The sequence below is a fragment of the Sus scrofa genome, chromosome 9, assembly GCF_054392235.1.
Source record: "Sus scrofa isolate SSC_HxYL_T2T_F1_AM1 chromosome 9, Sscrofa_HxYL_maternal_Yorkshire_Landrace_v2.0, whole genome shotgun sequence".
Taxonomy (NCBI): Eukaryota; Metazoa; Chordata; class Mammalia; order Artiodactyla; family Suidae; genus Sus; species Sus scrofa.
Genome location: NC_139391.1, coordinates 11,653,240 through 11,676,062, shown reverse-complemented (window position 1 = coordinate 11,676,062; position 22,823 = coordinate 11,653,240). Strand labels below are relative to the sequence as shown.

Genomic DNA, 22,823 nt, shown 5'->3' with positions numbered 1-22,823 from the left:
GACTAAATGCTCTGTAAGCTCATATGTAGCTTATGAACCATGATTCTTGTAGGTTCTTCTGCTGCCTTGTTAAATCTTCATATAGAAAAACACATGCCTCAGCAGTGTGCAGCATAATGAATTCTCACATTGACCACGCCTGTGTGGCCGTTACTCTGACCAAGAAATGTAATATAATCAGCACTGTAGAGGCTTCCTGTTTTCCCTCTTGCTTTTGGAAGACAAACATTATAAATGAGTTTGCCTATTTTTGAACTTGCTGTGCATAGAATCGTACAATGTATATTCTTCACCCTCATTAGATTGATATTGATTATAAGATTTATATGTATATTTTAAAATACGTTTACATGTTTAAGATTTATATGTATATTTTAAAATACATTTTAATATATGTTTAGTTTATTTTCATTGCTGTATAATATACTCTTATAAGAGTATTTTCCACTGTACTATTTATGAATATAAGGTTGATTTCAGTAATAGACTTTTTTTTTACAGAGTTCCACTGTGGCTCAGCAGGTTAAGAACCCAACTAGTATCCATAAGGATGGGGAGTTGATACCTTGCCCTGCTCAGTGAATTAAATATCTGGCACTATCATGAGCTGCAGTGTAGGTTGCAGATGCTGCTTAGATCTGGCATTGCTGTGCCTGAGGTGTAGGCTGGCAGCTGCAGCTCCAGTTTGACCCCTAACCTGGGAACTTACATATGCCACAGGTGCAGCCCTAAAAAGAAAAAAAAATAATAGACTCTTTTTAAAAATTAATTAATTAATTAATTGAAATATAGTTGACTTACAGTGTTGTGTTAGTTTTAGGTGTAAGCAAAGTGATTCAGTTATAAATATATAATGGAACATATTCCTTTCCATTACAGTTTGTCACAAGATATTGAATACGGTTATTTACAGTAGGTCCTGGCTGTTTATCAGTTTTGTATATAGTAGTATATACCTGTTAATCCTCAAACCCTTAATTTATTCTTCCCCATCCCCCTTTCCCCCTTTTCAGCCTTAAGTGTGTTTTCTATATCTGAGTCTATTTCTGTTTTGTAAATAATTTCATTTGTATCATTTTTTTAAGATTCCACATGTAAATGATATCATATGGTATTTATCTTTCTGTGACTTTCTTCACTCAGTGTGAGAATTTCTAAGTCCATCCATGTTGCTGCTAATGGACTTATTTCATTCTTTTATGGCTACATAGTGTTCCATTGCATATATGCACCATATCTGCTTTATCCATTCATCCACTGATGGACTTTTAGGTTGCTTCCATGTCTTGGCTATTGTGAATAGTGTTGCTATAACATATAAACATTGAGGTGAATGTATCTTTTCAAATTTGAGTTTTTGTCCTTTATGAATATATTCTCAGGAGTGTTCTTTTGTGCTCTTAATATTATATTTGATAGATTCGTGACATGGTGATTTTGATAGAATTTAGAAAAAAATTTATAAATTATTTTCTTTCTATTGCTGTCTGTTCAGTTTTTAAAATCTTTACCTATTCTATGGTATGAAGTCTTTCTCCTAATAGAATTTTTTATGTATACGTGATTGTATTATCCATAAATTGTTATAGTTTTGTTTCTTCCTTTTTAATCCTTCTTCTTTTACTTTCCTAATTGTACTGGCTAATACCTTCACCATTATGACGAATAAAAGTGATAGTAGGGCATAAAATTATCTTATTTCTAATATTAGAGGAAAAAAATCTACATTTCATCATTTTCTTTGTTTTTGGTAGTTGGCTTTCATTAGATGAAGTAAATTCTGTTGTAATCCCAGTTTGTTAAGAAGTGTTAATCACAGTTAGATGTCAAATTTTAGCAAATACTTGTCTGCATTAATTGAACTGGTTACATACTTTTCCCCTTTATTTTTTAATGGTAAATTACATTTACTTTTTAAAAAATTTTATTGAGGTATAGTAGATTTACAATGTGTGTTAATTTCTGCTGTACAGCAAAGTGATTCAGTTATACATATACACATATCCATTCCCATATAGGTTAACACAGAGTAGTGAGTAGATTTCCCTGTACTATACAGCAGGTCACTGCTGACCACCCATTCCATATACCATAGTGTACATATTCCAGCCCCAAGCTTCCAGTCCTTCCTTTCCTCTCACCCTTCCCCTTTGGTAACCATAGGTTTATACATTGGTCCCTTTTGCTTTATATATTATAACAGCACTATTCACAATAGCCAAGGCATGGAAACAACCTCAAAGTCCATCAGTGGATGAATGGATAAACTGTAACAATCTATGGTTATAGTTTGTTTTTGAAGTCTGTGAGTATGCTTTTGTTCATAAATAAGTTCATTTGTATCATTTTAAAAAGATTCTACATATGTTATAGCATATGATATTTATCTTTGTCTTTCTGACTTACTTCACTCAGTATGATCATCTCTAGTCCATCCATATTGCTGTAAATGGCATTACTTCATTCTTTTATGGTTGGGGAATATTCCATTATATGTATATGTACCACATCTTCCGTATCCACTCCTCTGTTGATGGACATTTAGGTTGCTTCCATGTCTTGGCTACTGTAAATAGTGCTTCAGTGACCATTGAGGCACATGTATCTTTTCCAATTATGGTTTTCTCTGGATATATGTCAAGGAGTGGGATTGCCAGATCATATGGTAGTTCTATATTTAGTTTTTTAGGAACCTCCATACTGTTATCCACAGTGGTTGTACCAATTTACATTCTCACCAATAGCGTAGGAGGATTCCCTTTTCTCCACACTCTCTCCAACATTTATTGTTTGTATACTTTTTGATAATGGCCATTCTGACTGATGTGAGGTGATACCTCACTGTAATTTTGATTTGCATTTCTCTAATAATTAGTGATGTTGAGCATCTTTTCATGTGGTTTTTGGCCATCTGTATGTACTCTTTGGAGAAGTGTCTATTTAGCTCTTCTGCCCATTTTTATTGGTTTTCTTTTGATATTGAGCTGTATGAGCTATATCTATATTTTGGAAATTAAGCCATTGTTGGTTACATTATTTGCAAATATTTTGTCCCATTCTCTAGGTTGTCCTCTTGGTTTTTGTATGGTTTCCTTTGCTGTACAAAAGCTTTTAAGTTCAATTGGTTCTCATTTGTTTATTTTTTATTTTTATTATTCTATGGGGTGGATCCAAAAAGATATTGTTGCAATTTCTGTTAGAGTATTATGCCTATTTTTTCTTCTTAGAGTTTTATAGTATCTGGTATTACATTTATGTCTTTAAGCCATTTTGAGTTTATTTTTGTGTATGGTGTTAGAGAGTATTCTAATTTCATTCTTTTACATGTAGCTGTTCAGTTCTCCCAGCACCACTTACTGAAGAGACTGTCTTTTCCCCATTGTATAGTCTTGCCTCCTTTGTCAAAGGTTGATTGACCATAGGTGTTTGGGTTTATTTCTGGGCTTTTTATCCAATTTCATTGATATATATTTCTTTTTTTGTGTGTGCCAGAACCATACTTTTTTGATGACTGTAGCTTTGTAGTTTTGTCTGAGGTCAGGGCGCCTGATTCCTCCAGCACCTTTTTTCTTTCTCAGGATTTATTTGGCTCTTTGGGATCTCTTGTGTTTCTATACAAATTTTAAAATATTTTGTTCTAGTTCTGTGAAGAATAATACCATTGTTAATTTGATAGACATTGCATTGAATCTGTAGATTGCCTTGTGTAGTCTATCCATTTTGAGAATATTGATTCTTCCATCTAGGAACATGGTATATCTTTTCATCTATTTTTTGTCATCTTTTAATTCTTTCATCAATGTCTTATAGTTTTCAGAGTACAGGTCTTTTGCCTATAGTTACTTTTTTAAAAAAACATTGAGATGTAGTTGAAATACCACACCATTCAATATCTCAAAGTATTCAATTCAGTGTATATTCAATCTAGTGTATAACAAGTTTGTAAAACCATCACAACTATATAATTCCAGTATATTTTCACCATACAACATACAGCCTTTGGTGACTGGTTTCTTTTGCTTAGCATAATGTGTTTTTAAGTTTTATCCATGGTGTACCATGAATCTGGATTTCTTTTTTTAATGATTGAGTAACATTCCATTGTAATACTATACCACATTTGATTTATTCATTCATCAGTTGAGGGACATTTTGATTTCTACTTATTGACTCTTTTGAATAATGCTGCTATGAAGAATTAACTTGATTAAAAAACTTACATGTTTTTGTATAGACACAGTTTTCATCAGATTCCTCTAGACTCATATCCTAGCCACCAAAATAAATTTGCTAGCAACAGCAGTAGTCCCATGGTACCAATATTTGTGGTATATAGGATCACCAGCATCCTGAGTTTGCCTTATTTTCTTTGTTGTATCTTCCCTCAATCCCAAGTCCAGAGTATATCTGTAGCAGGAGTTTATAAAATTTAGTTGGCAGAAAGCTGTGACAAAGATCATTGTTTATTCCTCCGGGCTTTTGCTAATTCTGTTTCTTTCTGGAATACCCTTCCTCATGTCTGCCAGACCAACTCCTGTCTATCCTTCATGAGTTCTTTTAGGTATTATCCTCTCTGGAAATGTGATTTATTGTCTGCCTTTATCTCTAGACTGAGTAGGCATCATTTACCTGTTTGACAGATTGAAGATTTGAGCTCAGAGAAAGAAAGGGAGTTTACCAGGGTCCTGAAGTAAGTTAATGGCAGGAATAATACTGGATACAGCCTCTTTTGACTCCTAGTCCAGGATATATATATTTTTTTTATGAACCAGAATCATTTGTACTATCACCATTTTGCTACAGTTTTCAGGGTTGTAAAATAAAAAATGAAAGACAGCAATATTCCAGATGGATGAGCTAGGCAAGATATGTTTCTTCTAATTTCCTGACCTTGGTCTTCTTAGCTGTAAAATGGGGATAATCCATGCTGTTCAGTTCCTGGAGTTTTTTTGAGGAGACTGTTAGACAGTGACTGTGAATGGGCTTTGTGAAGGGCTATACACACAAGAGGGAGGAGATTTTTACTTCTAGGAGAATATTTATAGAGTGCCAGATGGCTCTGTGATTGCATGGCTTCTCCAGTTCTCTCCTGCTTTCCTTCCCCAGGTACCCGGTTTTCTTCTGGTGGTTCCCAGCTAATAAGTACTCAGCCTAAATTGCACAACACTCATGATAAGTCCTGGCAGCTAGGCTTCCTTTCCTTCCATAATTCCCTCCTCTTCCATTTCAGCCGAACTGTTCCTCTTATTATTCCCCATTAATCTTTGTTAAACTGTCATTTCAACCAGTAGTTGCCTCTAGTTAAATTGGTCAGTAGATATCAGGGGATATCACAAAGAATAAAAACCTTGATCAGGTAAACTGAGTATTGCAGCCCCTGCTCTATGGGACTGACCTCTTTCCTTGGAGAGTAACATAGTCTCTTAGGCAGCTTCTTAATATTTTCTGGAGTGTCCCTAGACTAAGCTCTATATTGGGTCGTACTTGAGATTCAGAAAAATAATGAACATAATTAGAAGCTATGATTGTGGGCCATGATTTTGGCCCTCAAAAAGCTTACATTTTAGGTAAGGAGGTAGGTCTTAAAAACCTCAAAGATCATACAAGACAAGAAATGACTAAATGCATAAATGTATGGTGATTTGGCAGTTTCAGTGCCTAGGTAATTCACAGAGAGAGGAGAAATCAAGAACCTGAACAAGTCTTTAAATGGTGGTTGAGAGTTTAAAAGGGAGGATGAGAAGAAGAACATTCTAAGCAAGGAGAAGAAAAAGTAAGCAAAAACTTGAAAGCGGGAATCTGGGAGGTTTATGCAAAGGTTATAGAGTGAAAAGTGGTCCATGGAAGCGAAGCCAACTTCAGTGTTACCCTGTACGTTCATTCATGAGTTAAATGATTTCATTTCCCCAGGGCTCCTTTTTATACACTTCTCATCCTCTGAGCCATTCTCTTTCATTACTAAAGTTCCTGTGTATTTATTTGTACTTGACACTTCATGCCAATGATGCTATATTGTATAGTATAGTATTAACATATGATATAAATAAAATATGAAAATATAAGGCAAATAAATATAAAACAAAAATCTAAAAAAAAAACCATAGAAATAACATAATTGTTCTTTCCTAAAAATCACTTAAGTACCAGATCAGAGGATATTTAGAAACAGAAAGTAATTCCGAAGCCCTGCCACATGTCTCATGCACTCTAGCTATGAGTAAGACAGATGGGCTTATGTCATAAATGACTGCTTAATTTGGGCCCTGGTATACCCTTAGCCTTCCCTTTCTCAAAGCAGCTGTTTCTGGAAGGGAAATGTCCATGTGTATAAATAGTTTGAAGCCTAGCAACTGGCACATATACAAATGGTTCTCATTAAGATACTGAGGAAAGAACCTTTGGAATGAGACCTGAGTTCAAATACCAACTCTGACTAGCTATGTGAGCTTGAGAAAATTATTTAACTGCTTTTTAGTTTTTTTCCCTGCAGAATTACAGTAGTAGTAGTATATCCCCTAGGATTTTAAGAATTAAAGAAAATAATTGTGTTATGATATCTTATACATGGTAAGTTCTTATTTAATGTTATTTCTTCTCCTCATTATACCAAAGCATGTTTTCTTGACTTAACTTGAATCTTTCAGGGAGACAAAGTAGTATAATGTAAAGAGCCTTGGCTCTGATGCCGGAGATTTTGAATTTCAGTTACTTCGGTAATTATAGGCAAGTCCATGCTTCAATTTCCTAATCCCCGTGTGAAAATTGACCCTCAGGATTGTGTTGAGTACAAGAGATGATGTGTATGAAGTACCTGTTAAAACTGTATGATGCTGTGTTAGAAAGAATTGTAGCTACAGAGCTTAGAGAATGCCGATCTTTCTGTTTTCATAGACGCATGGAATGTAGAAGTTAGAAGGATGGGTGCTTAAAATCATCTGGTAGGTGGGCCAGGAAGGTAGAGGAAGGCCCTGAGCTAACCTCCTCCCAGCAGCACATCAAAATTACAACTGTTTACAGTGCGTCCATGGGAACTCTTTGAAGACTCACAGAAAAAACTTTCCAGAACTAAGAAAAAGAGGGAAGCACAAGATGGGAATCAGATATCCAGGTTCAGGAGGCACAGAGGGTCCCAGACAAGATGAACTCAGATAAGTTCGCACCAAGACACATTATAATTAAAATGGTCCCCCCAAAATTCTAAAAACAGTAAGAGAAAAGCAGGTAGTTATGTATAAGGGAACTCCCAAAGACTCCAAACTGAATTTCAGTAGAAACTTTGCAGGCCAGAAGGGAGTGGCACTATATATTCAAAAATGATAAAATGAAAAAAACCACAATCAAGAATACTCCACCTGGCAAGGCTTTTATTCTGACTTAAAGGAGAATTCAATAGTTTTACAGATGAGACAAGCTAAAAGTTCAGTACCACTAAACCAGCTTTACAAGAAGTGTTTAAATTCTCTAGGTGGAAAAAAGACCATAACTAGAAATATGAAAATTAAAAAAGAACAAAGTATCACCTGCAAAGGCAAACATATAGTAAAGGTAATAGGCCAACCACGTATAAAGCTGGTAGGAAGATTAAAGAACAGAAGTAGTAAAATCAAATATATGTGCAATAAGAGGTTAAGCAACACACAAAACCAAAGGAGTAAAATAAGATGTCAAAAAATTGAAGTGGGAGTGGGGGTAAATGCAGACTCATTAGGATACATTTGAACTTAAGAGATGATCACCCTAAGATAATCACCACACACACACACACACACACACACACACACACACACACACACACACACTGTTATATAAGAACCTCAAAGTAGCTACAATTCAAAAATCTGTTATAGGAGACACACAAAAAGGAGAAAGGAATCCATACATAATACAAAATATAATTGTCAAATCACGGAGGAAGTGACCAAAGAAGAAAGGAATAAAAAAGAACCAGAAAACAATGAATGGAATGTCAACAAGTACACTATGCTGTACAGCAGAAATTGACACAACACTGTAAATCAACTATAATAAAAAATAAAATATGCTCACCAGATGTAGAGAAAAATATACATGGACCAAATGTTCAAATGAAAAAAGAGTGGCTTAATGGATTCTTAAAAACCCCGTATAAGAAACTGACTTTACACCTAAAGATACAAACTAAAGTGAGATGATGGAAAAAATGCATACAAACGGAAACAACAACAACAGCAAAGCAGAGGTAGCAACATGCATAATACAAAGTTGACTTTAAAATGCAGACTTTATACAGAATGGAAATACAAGTGCCTCCATCACCACCAGATGTGGCCAAGTCAAACACAGCAGTGTGTGTCTGCAATGAAAGTGTAAGGACTGTCATTGTATCTTCTGAGAAGGTTGTAGATTTGTTACCCAACAGAAACAACCACACAGTTCCCTCCCACAGAACTGAAGAAGTGTGGTATGGCAGGAATGAGCAGACCCCTTTAAAGGTGGTGCCAAGAACCACATCACCACCGGCATCCGTTGCCACTGCCCATCTGATCCATCAGACAGGCTCCAGGCCATTGGAACCTTCTGGAATTTTACTTAAATCTGGCAATTACAGTGGACACTCAGAAGGGCTGTCCAGCAGTAGATCTCTAGCTCCTCCCGTCTCTGTTAATTACTGTTCTCTAAACTCCCATCAGCACATAGACTGGAAAAACTATAAAATGTACAAAAAGTATATTCATAACAAGCCTGTTATCAGAGAAGTCCATATGAAAAGGATGGAGGAAAGGAAGGCTTCAAGTACCAGTCCCCCTGGTGACTCCTTGGCTTCCATCCCATTTATAGATGAACCAACTAGTCCCAGCACTATTATGATATTTCACACATCCCTGCTTCTGCTGTCATCTCTGCCTCTACCTCTGAGGTACTCTCCATAGCAACAGTCCCTTCCAGTCTCACAACTTCAGCTCCTTTAATTCGACACCAGCTCTCCCATGACCGGGAATCTGTTGGACCTCCCAGCCTGGATGCCCAGCCCAGCTGAAAGACAGAATGATCAAAATCATACAACAACAGCCTGGATGATTACAGAGAAGATGCAAAACTGTCTTTAGATCCAACCTGAAGGGGATCAAGATCATGCACAGCCAAAAGTCATCAGAAGACTCTGGATCCAGGAAAGAGTCTTCCTTAGAGGTTTTCAGTGATGCTGCAAAGTAAGGGTGGCTTCATTTCAGACCACTTGTCAGCAGTAAGGGCAAATCTACAACCTTCTTAGAAGGTACTGTGTCAGTCCTCACACTTCCAATAAGGGCAAGTAAGTTGGTGGGAGTATTTGGCCATGGAAGCAGATGTATGTTGTACTTCGGGGCCATTCTCTGTACCTGTACAAAGATAAATGGGAGCATACGGCTCCCTCCAAAGAGGGACAGCCCATCATTGTTGATGCTTGCTTGATAGACATCTCTTACAGCAAGACCAAGAGGGAAAACATGTTCCAACCTACCATGTCCGACTGTGAATGCCTGTTTCAGGCTGAAGACCGGAACGACATGTTAGCCTGGATCAAGACCATCCAGGAGAGCAGCACCTTAAACAAGGAGGACACCGGAGTTATGAACAGGGATCTGATCAGTCGAAGAATAAAAGAATACGACAGTCTGAAGAGCAGCAAAGCAGAGCCGTTGCCAAAGACCCCTTGCCAGAGTCTCAGCATCCGACAGACTCTGCTTGGTGCCAAAGCAGAGCCTTGGACTCAAAGTCCAACTCTCCCAAGGAAGATTCAGAAAGGAAGCTTCTCACTAAAGACAACACCAGTCCTCCCAAAGACAAAGGCACATGGAGAAAAGGCATTCCAAGTATTATGAGGAAGACATTTGAAAAAAAAAAAGCCTACTGCTATGGGAACATTCGGAGTCAGACTGGATGACTGCCTACCAGCTCATACTAATAGGTATATTCCATGAATAGTTGATGTATGTGGCAAATTAGTTGAAGAAAGAGGTCTTGAGTATATAGGTATTTACAGAGTTCCCGGAAATAATGGAGGCATCTCCAGTATGCCAGAGGAACTCAACAAGGGAATGGCTGATATCGATATCCAAGATGACAAATGGCAAGATTTGAATGCAATCAGTTTGCTGAAATCCTTCTTCAGAAAACTCCCTGAACCTCTCTTCACAAAGGATAAATATGCCAACTTCGTTGAAGCCAGTTGTAAAGATCCTCTAGGTGGTCTGAAAACACCGAAAAGACCAATTCACAATTTGCCTGAACATCGTTACAAGACACTCAAGTTTCCTTCGGCTCATCTGAAGACAGTGATAGAAAATTCAGAAAAAAATAAGATGGAACCAAGAAACCTCGCCATGGTATTTGGCCCGACTCTCATGAGAACATCTGAGAATAACATGACCCACATGGCCACTCACATGCCGGACGAGTACAAGATCATGGAGACACTTATCCAGCACCATGACTGGTTTTTCACGGAAGAAGGTGCTGAAGAACCTCTTGCAACAGCGCAGGAGGAAAGCACAGTAGACTCCCAGCCAGTGCCCAACATCGATCATTTACTCACCAACATTGGAAGGACAGGAGTGCCCCCTGGAGATGGATCAGATTCAGCTACTAGTGACTCCACAAAACCTAAGGGTTCTTGGGGATCTAGAAAAGATTAATGTAGCAGGGACCTGCTTGTATCCTCCATCTTCACAGCCGCCAGGCGCAAGAGGAAAAAGCCAAAAGAGAAAGCCCGACCCAGCAGCTCAGAGGATGAACTGGGCAATGTATTTCTTAAAGAAAACGCAGAGCAGTGTCCCAACGACATTGAGGAAGAGTCCAAAAAAGAGAGCGAGACAGTGGGCAGAAAGCAAAGGATCGTCTCTTCCGAAGAGACTAACACCAGGAAGGACACCAGCGCCGCTAAAGAGGATCAGACCGCTGGGCGGGGAGAGAGCGCGCCGGCCGGGAAGCCCTCGGCCCCGTCCTGCTCAAAGTCACCCACTCCCAGCCGTAGCCTCGCGGTCCTGAGGGAGAGCCCCAAGCCCTTCGTGGCATCAAAGCCCTCCCTCTTTGAAGAGACAGAGTCCGATGATGGCACTTTGCTTAGCACTTGTGTCCAGGCTTCCACGAAGAAATCCACCAGCCCCGACGCGAAACCCAGCGAGTCCTTGGCCACCGTCACCGTCATCACCTCCGATGATGCCACGACGTCGCCCGTGCCCTGCTGGTCCAGCCTGGACTCCAGCTGGCTGACCCCGAGGTGCAGTCGGTGCCGAGCGAGCGTATGGGGGACGAAGCTGACGACCAGAGGAGTGAGCTAGTCAGCGAGGGGCGGCCTGTGGAGACGGACAGCGAGAGTGATTTCCCCGTTTTCCCCGCGGCTCTGACCCGGGAGAGGCGTTTGCGAGGAAAGCTGCAAGAAGCCGCCAAGACAAGCTGGAGAAACTCCGAAGGCAGTGAAGTCAGTTGTACCGAGGGAAGTTTAACACCGAGTTTAGGGAGCCGGAGGCAGCTCTGCAGTTCCCATGAACTAATGTGATACCCTGTCCAGGAAGAAATCGGCTTGATTCAAGTCAGCGGGAGTCTGGGAGATGCCAAGAATGAGAAGGAAACCCCTTCCATCGCCGAGGTGTTTGATGTTAGGAAAGAAGGAAAATCAACGGGGAGTTTGCTGACAGCCCCAAACCAGAAGAGAACGCGAGAAACAGGAACCCACCTGGAAAAGGAAAATAGCTGATCGGTTAAAACTGAGGCCCAAAGCACCAGCAGATGACATGTTTGGGGGAGGCAATCAAAAACCCAAGGCGGATCCTGCCAAAAGGAAAAACATCAGACGGAGACACGCTAGGAGGGCACAGAGATGCTGCCGAAATCAGTGTTTTGAATTTTTGGACAGCGCAGGAACAGAGGGGAGAGAGAAAGGCGAACTTTCAGCGGTGAGTCGGTTGAAGCCCCACCTGTCCATCTCGGACTGGCTCGCCAGGGAGCGCTCGCGCACCAGTGCATCCGACCCCGGGGACCCGCAGCCACAGAGCATTGGCCCACCCACCTCTGTCCTTTCAGCCCCACGCACATGGTCCTCCCAGCATCTTGGCTTCAACTGACAGGCCCCTTCTTTCCACACCGCCTTAGTCACCTGACCAAATAAATGGAGGAAGCTTCCAGAACACGAGCCACCGTGCTGGTTCTCCAGCGACTGCCCAACCTCATAAACTGTCCAAAACCCCAGGCACTAGAAGCATAGTCCCATCCCTGTCTTTAAAATGGGGGTACTTACGCTCTAGCAAATACAAGCTACTGTTTACATATCCTAGTAACCCTATAAATATTTTCTTGTACCAGAATTGTTATTATGCAGCCTGCATTTGGGCTGGTTTCATCATTTTGCACTGTGAAATAGCTTTACAGTGCATTAGGACAGCCAGAGGAACAAATATTATATCTGTATATATTTAAAAATATATTGGATAGTTGTATACAAATGAGCAAAGTATTTGTTGCAACTCACTGCATAGAGTACACCCAAGATTACCAGAGAAAATAGCTGGCATTAGTATGCAGCAAATCTGTTCTTTTGGTCTCATCACTAACGAAAGTGCCTCATCATAAAATTACACATTTGGTCTTTTTTTTGGTAAAAGTTTATTTTTTGAAGTATAATTGACTTATAATGTTGTATTAATTTCTGCTGTACAGCACAGTGATTCAGTTATATATATGTATACGTATATACATATATATATGCATTATTTTAATGCTCTTTTTCATGATGGCTTTTCACAAGGTATTGAATATATGGCGTTTTTTTAGGGTGCCATATTGTTAAAATTAGGCAACTTACATTGAGTCAACAAATGTGTTTTATTGGTAACAAATTTCATTACATTTACCAGTTTTAACACAGGTGGATACAGAACTTCCATTCTTGAGTCATTCCAGGTGGATCTCTGAGTTTTACATTCAAACTTTAATACAGTTTTTGCGTTTGCGTGTCTTGGATATTTAATCTTTCTGTAAAATACATAACTGAAACAAACATACTATATGTGTCTTTTCTTCAGATACCAGATTTGCTATAAATGTTGTAACATAGGTGTGTAGATAGTGACCTGGGTGGAACTGGCTTCTTTATGGAGGAGAATATAATTCTGCATGAGGACTTCATGGATCCAAACCTGTGTCATGCCTGTGTGCGTACCCAAATAAACACTGGAAATAAAAATTGTTTGGGTGAAAATAAAGTAAAATAAAGACTTTAACAAGAGACAAAGACATCACACAATGATAAAAGGATCCATCTAAGAAGATATAACAATTATAAATATGTAACGTATATGTAAACATATATGCCCCCGAAATAGGAGCACCTAAATGCATAAAGTAAATATTAACAATGTTAAAGGGGGAGAAATTGACAGTAACACGATAGTAAGGGACTTTAACACCCTGCTTATTTCAGTGGACAGGTCATCCAGACAGAAAATCAGTAAGGAAACACTGGCCTTAAATGACACATTAGACCAGATGGATTTCCACGTACAAAATGAATAAATCCTGGAGGTGTTATGTACAGCATAGGGAATAGAGTCAATAATACTAAAATAACTTTGTGTGGTGGCAGATGGTAGATAGACTCATCATTGTGATTGTTTGTAATATCTAAAAATACGGAATCATTTTGTTGCAGCCATTAATATAAGTTGTAAGTCAGTTTAACTTCAATAACTAAAAAAAATCATCTAGCCCATTCTTTCCTTAGTTCAAACGAGAGCACTCAGAACCTGGGCTGTATTGTGTGCTGGAGGCAAAACTGGCCTTCCTCTAGACTTTCTTGTTTCTCCCCCATTTCACTGCCATTCATCTGGATTGCTCTGGGTCTGTGGAGGCACAAGGACTTCAGAGTGTCTTTTGGCCAGTGTGCTGAGCTCCCACAGAGCAGATTTTAAGAAAGCATTGTGTAGGGAGTTCCCACTTTGGTGCAGCAGGTTAAGGATCTCCTATTGTCTCTGCAGTGACGCAGGTTCCATCCCCTGTCGCAGTGGGTTAAGGATTCAGTGTTGTCGCAGCTGTGATGTAGGTCATAGCTGTGGCTTGGATTTGGTTTCTGGCCCAGTGATATACATATGCTGTGGATGTGGCCAAAAAATAATAAACAAATAAACAAACAAATAAAATAGCATTGTATAGATGTGTAGATCAGGTCAGAGCTGGTAAAAAAGGAAATATACATGCCTTCCCTGGAGAGAAGTTGCATGTTTAGGCTGATTCCTTAGACTCCTTGCCAAGTTGAGTTCTGTGGTGCCTGGTCATTTATTCCTTCCTTCACTTACTGTCTGAGCACTGGTTTTATGCCAGGCATTTCTAGCTGTTAGGGATGCCTCATAAATTGGACATGGCCTCTGCACTTGGAGCTCAGTCTGGTTGGGAAGAGAAACCCTTGAAATAGACAATTAATGTAATAGTGCTTGCAAACAGAGGGGTTGGTATAGAACTGCCCAACTTAGAGATCAGGGAGGACTTCACAGAAGGGGTGACTTTTAAGCTGAGACCTAAAAAAGGATAAATAAAAGGCTTTGTGTGTGAGGTGGCAAGGGAAGGAAAAGGGAAATGCAGGATTCACAGGCAAAGGGAGTAGTTTGCGAAAGTGTGAGGACGTGTGCAAGAGCCCTTTCCATTTGGTGAACCATCCCTGGTTCAGTGTATTTGGCTAGAGCGTGTGCAACATAAGTAGTGGGAGATGAAAGAGATGATACAAGTCTGCAGAGCAGAGCTTCCCCAATTTACTTAATTTTAAATAGCGTTTATTTTTTTAGAGCAGTTTTACATTCACAGCAAAATTAAGTGGAAGTACACAGATTTCCCAGCAACCTCCTGCCTCCACATATGCACAACCTTCCCCACAACCAACATCCTCTGCTCAGGTGGTACATTTGTTACAATTGATGAACCTACATCAACACATCATATTCAGTTTAAGTCTATATTTTACATTAAGTTCGACTGTTGGTGTACATTCTATGGGTTTGGACAAATGTATAATGACAAGTATCCATCATTATAGTATCATACAGAATACATTTCACTGCCCTAAATTTCCTCTGTGCTTCACCAATTCATCTCTTCTTCCCTGTAACCCAAAGAAACCACAAATCTTTATACTGTCCCCATAGTTTTGGCTTTTGCAGAACGTCATATAGTTGGAATCAGACTTTTCAAATTGGTTTCTGTCACCTGATAATATATAATTAAGGCTTCTTATTGTCTTTTCATAGCTTGATAGAGCCTTTCTCTTTAATGAAAGCCTTTCTGGATGTGCCTCAGTTTATTCATTCACCTCCTGGAGGACATCTTGGTTGATTCCGAGTTTTGGCAATCACGAATAAAGCTGCTATAAACATCTGTGTTCAGATTTTTTTGTGAACATAGTTTTCAGCTCATCTGAGTAAATACCCCGGAGCGTGATTGCTGGATTGCATTGTAAAAGTATGTTTAATTTTGCAGGAAACTGTCAACCTGTCTTCAGAAGGGACTGTATCATTTTGCATTCCCACCAGCGATGAATGACAGTTCTTGTTGCTCCGCATCCTCCTCAGCCTTTGCTGCTCTCAGTTCCGGATGTTGTCCACTGTAACAGGTGTGCAGTGGTATCTCACTGCTCTTATAATTTTCCGTTCCTTAATGACATATGATGATGCGCATCTTTACCAACTGTGTGTCTTTTAGGTAAGGTGTCTGTTCAGGTCTTTTCCCATTTTATCATTCAGTTGCTTATTTTCTTCGTGTGAGTTGTAAGAATTCTTTTGTATATTTTGGATAATAATCCTTTATTAGATATAGTTTTCCCTTAGTATCCATGGGGGATTGGTTCCAGGATCCCTGCAGATACCAAAATCCATGGACCTTCAAGTCTCATGTAAAATGGCATAGTATTTTCATGTAACTACACACATCCTTCCTTATACTTTAAATCATCTCTAGGTTGCTTATAATATCTAATACAAAGTAAGTACTCTGTAAATAGTTGTAAATGCTATGTAATTTCCGGTATGGAAAATTCAAGTCTTGATTTTTGGAACTTTCTGGAATTTGGGGGAAAATGTTTGATCTTCAGCTAGCTGGATCCACGAATGAGGAACCCATGGATAAGGAGGGACAACCGTATATCTTTTGCAGGTTTTTTTTTTTTTTCCTATCTCTGGTTTCTCCCACATTCTCTTGAGTCTCAAACTTTTACATGCACATGTAAAAATTACATGGATCATTTGGGATCATTCAGATTCTGATTCAGAGATCTGGGGTGGAGCTTGGGATTTCACATTTCCAGCAATCTCCCAAGGAATGCTGATGCTGCTTTTAGTAGCAATGCTATAGATCACCCTGGCTGCTGTTTACATTGGAGGGACCAGAATGCAGGGATTAGAATGATTCAGGCCACAGATAACTATGCGTGAAATCAGTGGTGATGGAGAAGAGTGGATAAATGTGATCACTACATAGAAGATAAAATCATTAATAACTTGGAGACTGGAATGCATCGGGAGAGAGGGAGCATCATCATGAGTGGCAGCTGTCCGTAACAGGTGAAGACCTCAGGCCTGGCCCCAGATCTGCTTCTTGATAAGGTTACCTGACTTCTTGGATCCTTTGTTTCTTCTGTCAAATGGGCACCATAATCACTGCTCTGCTTGGAACACCCTTGTTTTGAGTCTGTAATGAACTCCCTCAAAGTGCCTGGTTGACACCTGAACTGGATGCTGTGGTGCAGGGAGTTAAGGATCTGGTGTTGTCACTGTCGTGGCTTAGGTTGGATCCCTGGAGAACTTCTACATGCTGCAGGTGCGTCCAAAAAAAAAAAAAAAAGTAGAGCTTGCTACAAATGAAGTGATTATTGTAATTATTATGAAGTGTAAATCTATTATAAAGAGCTAAGGGTAGACTTGTTACTGACCCTTTTGAGTCAGGCCCCAAGAAGACCTCTTCCCTGGTGTCATTTAAGCCGTTGGAAAGAGACTGAATTCAGTTCAGAAGCCAAGGAAAGTTTGATGCTTGGATCAAAGGATGGAGAGGTATGAGGTCCTGCTGTGGAGTCCAGGCTCTCCTGAAAGGCCCTGGGTGGGGCTGCTTTATAAGCTTCTCAACAAACCGGAAGGGAGTGGAGCTTGCGCAGGGGCAGGCACTGCTGAGCTCTGAGGCTCCAGATCACAGGCAGTGGCTGTTCATGGAGCTGCAGTGTGGGGAGCAGCCATCTCCTGCTAGGAGCTCAGGTCTGGAGGGCCTAGTGCAAGCCCTCTGCATGAGCGAAGCTAAACTAAGCAGCACAAAGAGGGGAACAAAAAAGAGGTTAGACTATTTCATTACCAGTGTTTTATGTTAATTTCCCAGGACTTGTTAATGGGCTTTGCTGGTAAGATATGATACTTTCTTTGGCCTGTAGGAATATTGTCTGGTCGTGAGGTGCAGACATGTCACCCTAGAAAGACAGTAGAACGAGTGTTACAGGGTAAGTGGATCATGTAAATGCAGTCCAGCTTTTCCTGGGCGTTGGGGCCTTAAATGTGGGTTTGGCGGCCTTATTTTAGCCTGTGAGCTCCAGCCCATACTTTTACCATGAACAAGGATAGGCCCGGAGAAGCCTGGCCTTCTGCCCTTGTCTGACCCCAGTCTAGATACCGCTCAGTGAATCTTGCAGAGGGGAATTTGGAGCTCCCGTTCTTCAGTGCTGAGCCTTGCTGATGTATGATCCTGAGCACGTCTAGGAGGGAGAATGTCTAGCTTGTCATGGAGCCAAGGGTTTTGTGCCGTGACTGTGACCGTGTGGAGGATAACTTTCCTGGTGGTTTTCTTGAGAGACTGGTAGTGGGGAAGACCAGAGACTCGGGACTCCTGGCCTTTCCTCACTCATTTGCCTTAAAGAGCGGTTATTCTGGTCTTGCCTCACAGGCCTACAAGTTATTTCTGGTTTGCCTAGGTGGCAAGTCTGATGATTTAGGTCATACTGCTCACTGATACTCAGGAATGGTCAAGCAAATTGCTAAGAAGAAGTACTTAGGTTTCCTTGCCTATAAAATGGGAATATTAATAACTGTTTTGCAGTACTGCATGAGAAGCTGGTGAAATAATACATACAAAATTGGCACATGCTAAGAGCTCAATTAATGGTAGCTTTTGAAGTTATCCTCTGAAACCAGTTCCCCCAGGTGATACGCAGGGAGTTCCCTGGGCGTTTAGACCACATGGTCCTGTCTTGCCTCTTCCCTAGGATGCTGAAGGAGGAGGAACCCTGGCTAGAGGAAGAGGGAGAGTTTCTGCAGATGTTTAAAATCTTGGCTCTTTAGGTGCACCCCCACCCCACCCCCGGAAGAAAGATTATCTGGTTTGCCTTGAAAGATATTTAAGCCTGTTTCAGCTGGGTTGCATTTGCAGATGCCAGCTGAGGTCTAGCTAATAGCAACAACCTGAAACTTTAACTGGAAGAGAGTTATAGTAGTTTTCTAGAGCTTCTGCAACTGTTGCCAGCTTTTGGCCTCTGTCTGCCGGAATTAAAACACAGAGAGAGAGTTTTGGGTAAAGGAAAAAGAGGGCTTTCTCGCTTTGGCAGGCAAAGAAGGGTCACAGCAGACTAATGCCCTAAAGACTCTGCCCCCGCCCCTGAAAGAATTTCAGAGCGTTTTCTAATAAAAAGGAGAAAAAGAGGTTTTCAGATAGGAATCAGGATTGGGACAAACCTGCATTCTTCTTTCTGTGGGGGAGTCTTAGTCATCCAAGCTGGAGTCAGGGGATCTCAGCCTGATCACGATGGTGGTCTCCTGGGTTATTGCTGAGAATAACAGCACTCGTGAAAAGGGCGTATTGATCAGAGATTAGAACAAACTAGGAAAGTTCCTGAAAAACGTCATGTGCTAATAATCACTAATCCACAGGCAATTATGCTCAGGGTGCCTAATCTTTAGTTTACTGGTGGTTGTGTTTAGGGCGCAGTTAAGTCAGGGAAAAGGACAGGGAGGACTCTAAGCTGTTCAATTTTAAAGTATTCATTTCTAAAAGATTCATAAGAAATACGACTTTTCTCTTAGGTGTCTAAGATGCCTGATTTATTATGTGTATTCCTTGAGAGGGAACCAGGACTCTGCCCCAAGGCCGTACTATTATTGTTGCTTGACTGTTCCTCCCTTCTTTGATCAGCAGCCGGCTGAACCTGCCCCTAGGAACTCAGGGAAGGTCATGGCGGCCGAAGGAGGCCCATTTCCCAAGAACAAGAGATGGGGGACACAGGCTTTTGCACCAAGGAGTCCCACAGGGCCGTGCTCGGTTTCACAACCAATTACCATAAACTAGGTGGCATAAACAACAGAAATCTATTTTTTTGTTTGGATTTTCTTTCTTTTATTTGTTAAAAAAATACATCTTCATGCAAATAGTTATAGGCAATAAAACCAGGTAGTTGGTGCAGAGCAAATTTGGGACTAGATAAATGCCAGGGGGAAAAAAAAAGATGTTGCTATGTAATTAATTCATAACCGTGACATATTTGAATAACTGTTGCAAGATAGTTACCACTTCAAATTCAATGACTTCATCATATGGCACTAGCAACAAGAAACCTATTGTTTCAGTTCTAGAGGCTAGAAATCCAAGACCAAGGTGTTTGTAGGGTTGGTTCTTTCTGAGAGCTGTGAGGAAAAATCTGTTTCATGCCCCTCTCCTTGCTTCTGGTGATTCGTAGGCTATCTTTGGTGATTCTTAGTACGAAGAAGCATCTCTCTGATCTCTGTCTCTCATACTGTGTTCTTCTTGTGTGCATATGTCTACAAATTTTTTTTTTAACATGGACACCAGTCTTATTGGATTAGGGGCCCACCCTACTCCAGTATGACCTAGCATAACTTAATTACATCTGCAGTGTCCTTATTTCCAAATAAGATCACATTCTAAGGTACTAGGAGTTAGGGTGTACGAATCTGAGAGGACACAAGTCAATGCCTAACAAGGGTACTTCAGCACTACAGCTCCCTAAATACTGAGGATTTTCCTGCCAGGTCATCAGAACCTTGGTGGACATCTACTTTAGGCAAGATCCTTGATGCAAGAGGGATGACTTTAAGTATTTGGACTTCATGATTCTTTTAGGTCCTAGCCTAAGGAGGCAGCAGAGTATAGTGGTTTAGAGTTCAGCCTCTGGGCCAGACTGCCTGGGTTTGGGGCTGGCTGCTGCCAATTACTAATCATGTGGTTTTGGGCATGTAACTAATATCTGTGGTTCATTTTCTCTACCTGCAAAATAAGGATGATTGTTCCTAACTAGTAGGGTCGCTGTGAGCCTAAAGCAAATGAATACATGTAAAGAATTTGAATCATTGTCTAGTCAGCACTTGATATAATATTAGTAATTCGTATTATTAAGTAACTTCCAAGTCTAAAATTCTGTAATTTAGAGAACCTTAAAATGGCCCATAATCAAGGATCAAAATGGTGGGATGCAGCTTATAGAAGCTTACAGAATGTAGGCTGTCTAGGGCTGGAAGGGACTTTACAGACCATCTACTTGAGGCTTATTTTGCAAAGAAAGAAACCAGGGGTCAGAAAAAGGAAGTGACTTGCTCTGGATCAACTGACTTAGTGTTAGAACCAGCATTCTTAAATCTAATGAACTTCTTTCTGCTCCTCTCCTACTACAGTTCAATGAAAAGTTAAGCCTTTAATCACACCTTGAGCATCTATTCCAATCTAGGTCTGGCATTGGATTCTGAGAGCTGTGAGGAAAAATCTGTTTTATATGCCTCTTGCCTTGCTTCTGGTGATACACAGGTGAGGTAGAAGTCCTTGGCCTCTAAATGAGCTTAGAGCTCAACAAAGAACTGAGTAAGTCTAAAAACATAATAATGTCCTTGCTTGTATTTCCTTTTCCCTCTTTCTTTTGCAAAAATTAGACAGAAAGAGAAGGAACAGTCAGAGATAGCTATTCCTTTAGATTCTGAGCACACAGTTCACGTTGGTTTTGATGCTGTCACAGGCGAGTTTACAGTTAAGTACTGGGTCACACAAAGACCTTTCATCTTTCAGAGTTCTGGCTATGCACTGATAGATTCAGTCCTTTTCAGCTGATGCCTTTGTGTTTGCTTGAGACCCTCATTACTATGTTCTTTTATATATATATATATATATATTTTTTTTTTTTTTTTGGTCTTTTTGCCATTTCTTGGACTGCTCCCACAGCATATGGAAGTTCCCAGGCTAGGGGTCGAATTGGAGCTGTAGCCACCAGCCTATGCCAGAGCCACACCAATGTGGGATCCGAGCCGCATCTGCGACCTACACCACAGCTCATGGCAATGCCAGATCCTTAACCCACTGAGCAAGGCCAGGGATCAAACCTTCAACCTCATGGTTCCTAGTCGGATTCGTTAACCACTGCACCATGATGGGAACTCCAGTATCTTCTTATATTCTTTCCTCCCCTCCAGAATATACCAGAGAAGCCTTTGAATCTCCATCCCTTAAATAGACCTCAGTTAAGTGGCCCCTTGGCAGTGGGCTCTGTGCTGGGCACTGATGATCCAGAGACAGATCAGACAAGGTTCTTGCTCTGGAGGAGGAATAGCCTGGTGAAGGAGCAAACCTCTCAAGAAATGACTGATAAGGCAAGCTAGGTATTGTAAGAGAGGTCACTGTGGAGCTCTGAGAACAGACAGAGAAGGAATGGCTGAACTCACCTCTAACTGTTAGCATTCATCAGAGTCAGCTCTGGTTTTCCTTCAGGGCGCCCTGTGACTGTGCCTCACAGCCTCATGTCTCTCGTGTAGGGGATGCCAGAGCAGTGGGCCCGCTTGCTTCAGACGTCAAACATCACCAAGTCGGAGCAGAAGAAAAACCCGCAGGCTGTTCTGGATGTACTGGAATTTTATAACTCGAAGAAGACCTCCAACAGCCAGAAGTACATGAGCTTTACAGGTATGATGATTGTGTCCAGGGCAGTCTAGGAAAAATAAGTTTGTTGGTTTTTAAATTATAGTTGACTTACAATGTTGTACCAATTTGTGCTATATAGCAAAGTGACTCACTCACACACACACACACACACACATATATAATCATATTGTTTTTAAAAAATACTATTTTCCATCATGGTCTATCCCAGGGTACTGGATATAGTTCCTTGTGCTATACAGTAGGACTTAGAGTTTCCATTCTAAATGTAATGGTTTTCATCTACTAACCCCAGACTCCCAGACATGCCATTCTCTCCCCCACTCCCTTTTGGCAATCATAAGTATGTTTTCCATTCTGTGAGTCTGTTTCTCTTTTGTAGAGAAGTTCATTTGTCCCATATTTTAGATTCCACATGTAAGTGAAATCGTATGGTATCTTCCAGATTTTTGACTTGCTACACTTGTGTGATAATGTCTAGTTGCATCCATGTTGCTGCTAATGGCATTATTTTGTTCTTTTTAATGGCTTTGTAGTATTCCATTGTGTATAGGTACCAAATCTTCTTAATCCATTTGTGTGACAGTGGCTATTTAGGTTATTTCTATGTCTTGGCTGTTGCCAATAGTGATGCATTGAACATAGGGGTGCAGGCATCTTTTTGAATCAGATTTTGTCAATATATGTCCATGAAAGGAATTGCTGGATCATATGGTAATACTATTTTTAGTTTTCTGAGGAATGTCTATACTGTTTTTCATAGTGGTTGTACCAATTTACATTCCCACCAACAGTGCAAGAGGGTTCCCCTTTCTCCGCACCTTCTTAGCATTTGTTATTTGTAGACGTTAATGATGACCATACTGACAGGTGTGAAGTGGTACCTCATTGCAGTTTTGATTTGCACTTTTCTAATAATTAGT

At 40.4% G+C, this 22,823-nt stretch overlaps 1 protein-coding gene and 1 pseudogene across 3 annotated transcripts in view; both read left to right on the top strand.

Moving 5' to 3' along the window:
• Positions 1-8,270: 8,270 nt before the first annotated feature.
• On the top strand, positions 8,271-12,173 carry LOC100622525 (rho GTPase-activating protein 21-like; annotated as a pseudogene).
• Positions 11,300-22,823, top strand: part of LOC100525597 (glycerophosphodiester phosphodiesterase domain-containing protein 4-like) — a 164,574-nt gene continuing 153,050 nt past the window's right edge. Inside the window, exons 1-5 of one of the 3 annotated variants that reach the window (XM_084975438.1) lie at positions 11,300-11,912; positions 15,478-15,699; positions 17,411-17,476; positions 20,705-20,835; positions 21,777-21,924. The gene's annotated coding sequence lies outside the window, so the exon portion shown is untranslated. Of the gene's footprint in view, positions 11,913-15,477; positions 15,700-17,410; positions 17,477-20,704; positions 20,836-20,954; positions 20,998-21,437; positions 21,615-21,776; positions 21,925-22,823 lie in introns of those variants that run through there. The other 2 variants (XR_014814767.1, XM_084975440.1) reach the window with 2 other exon arrangements.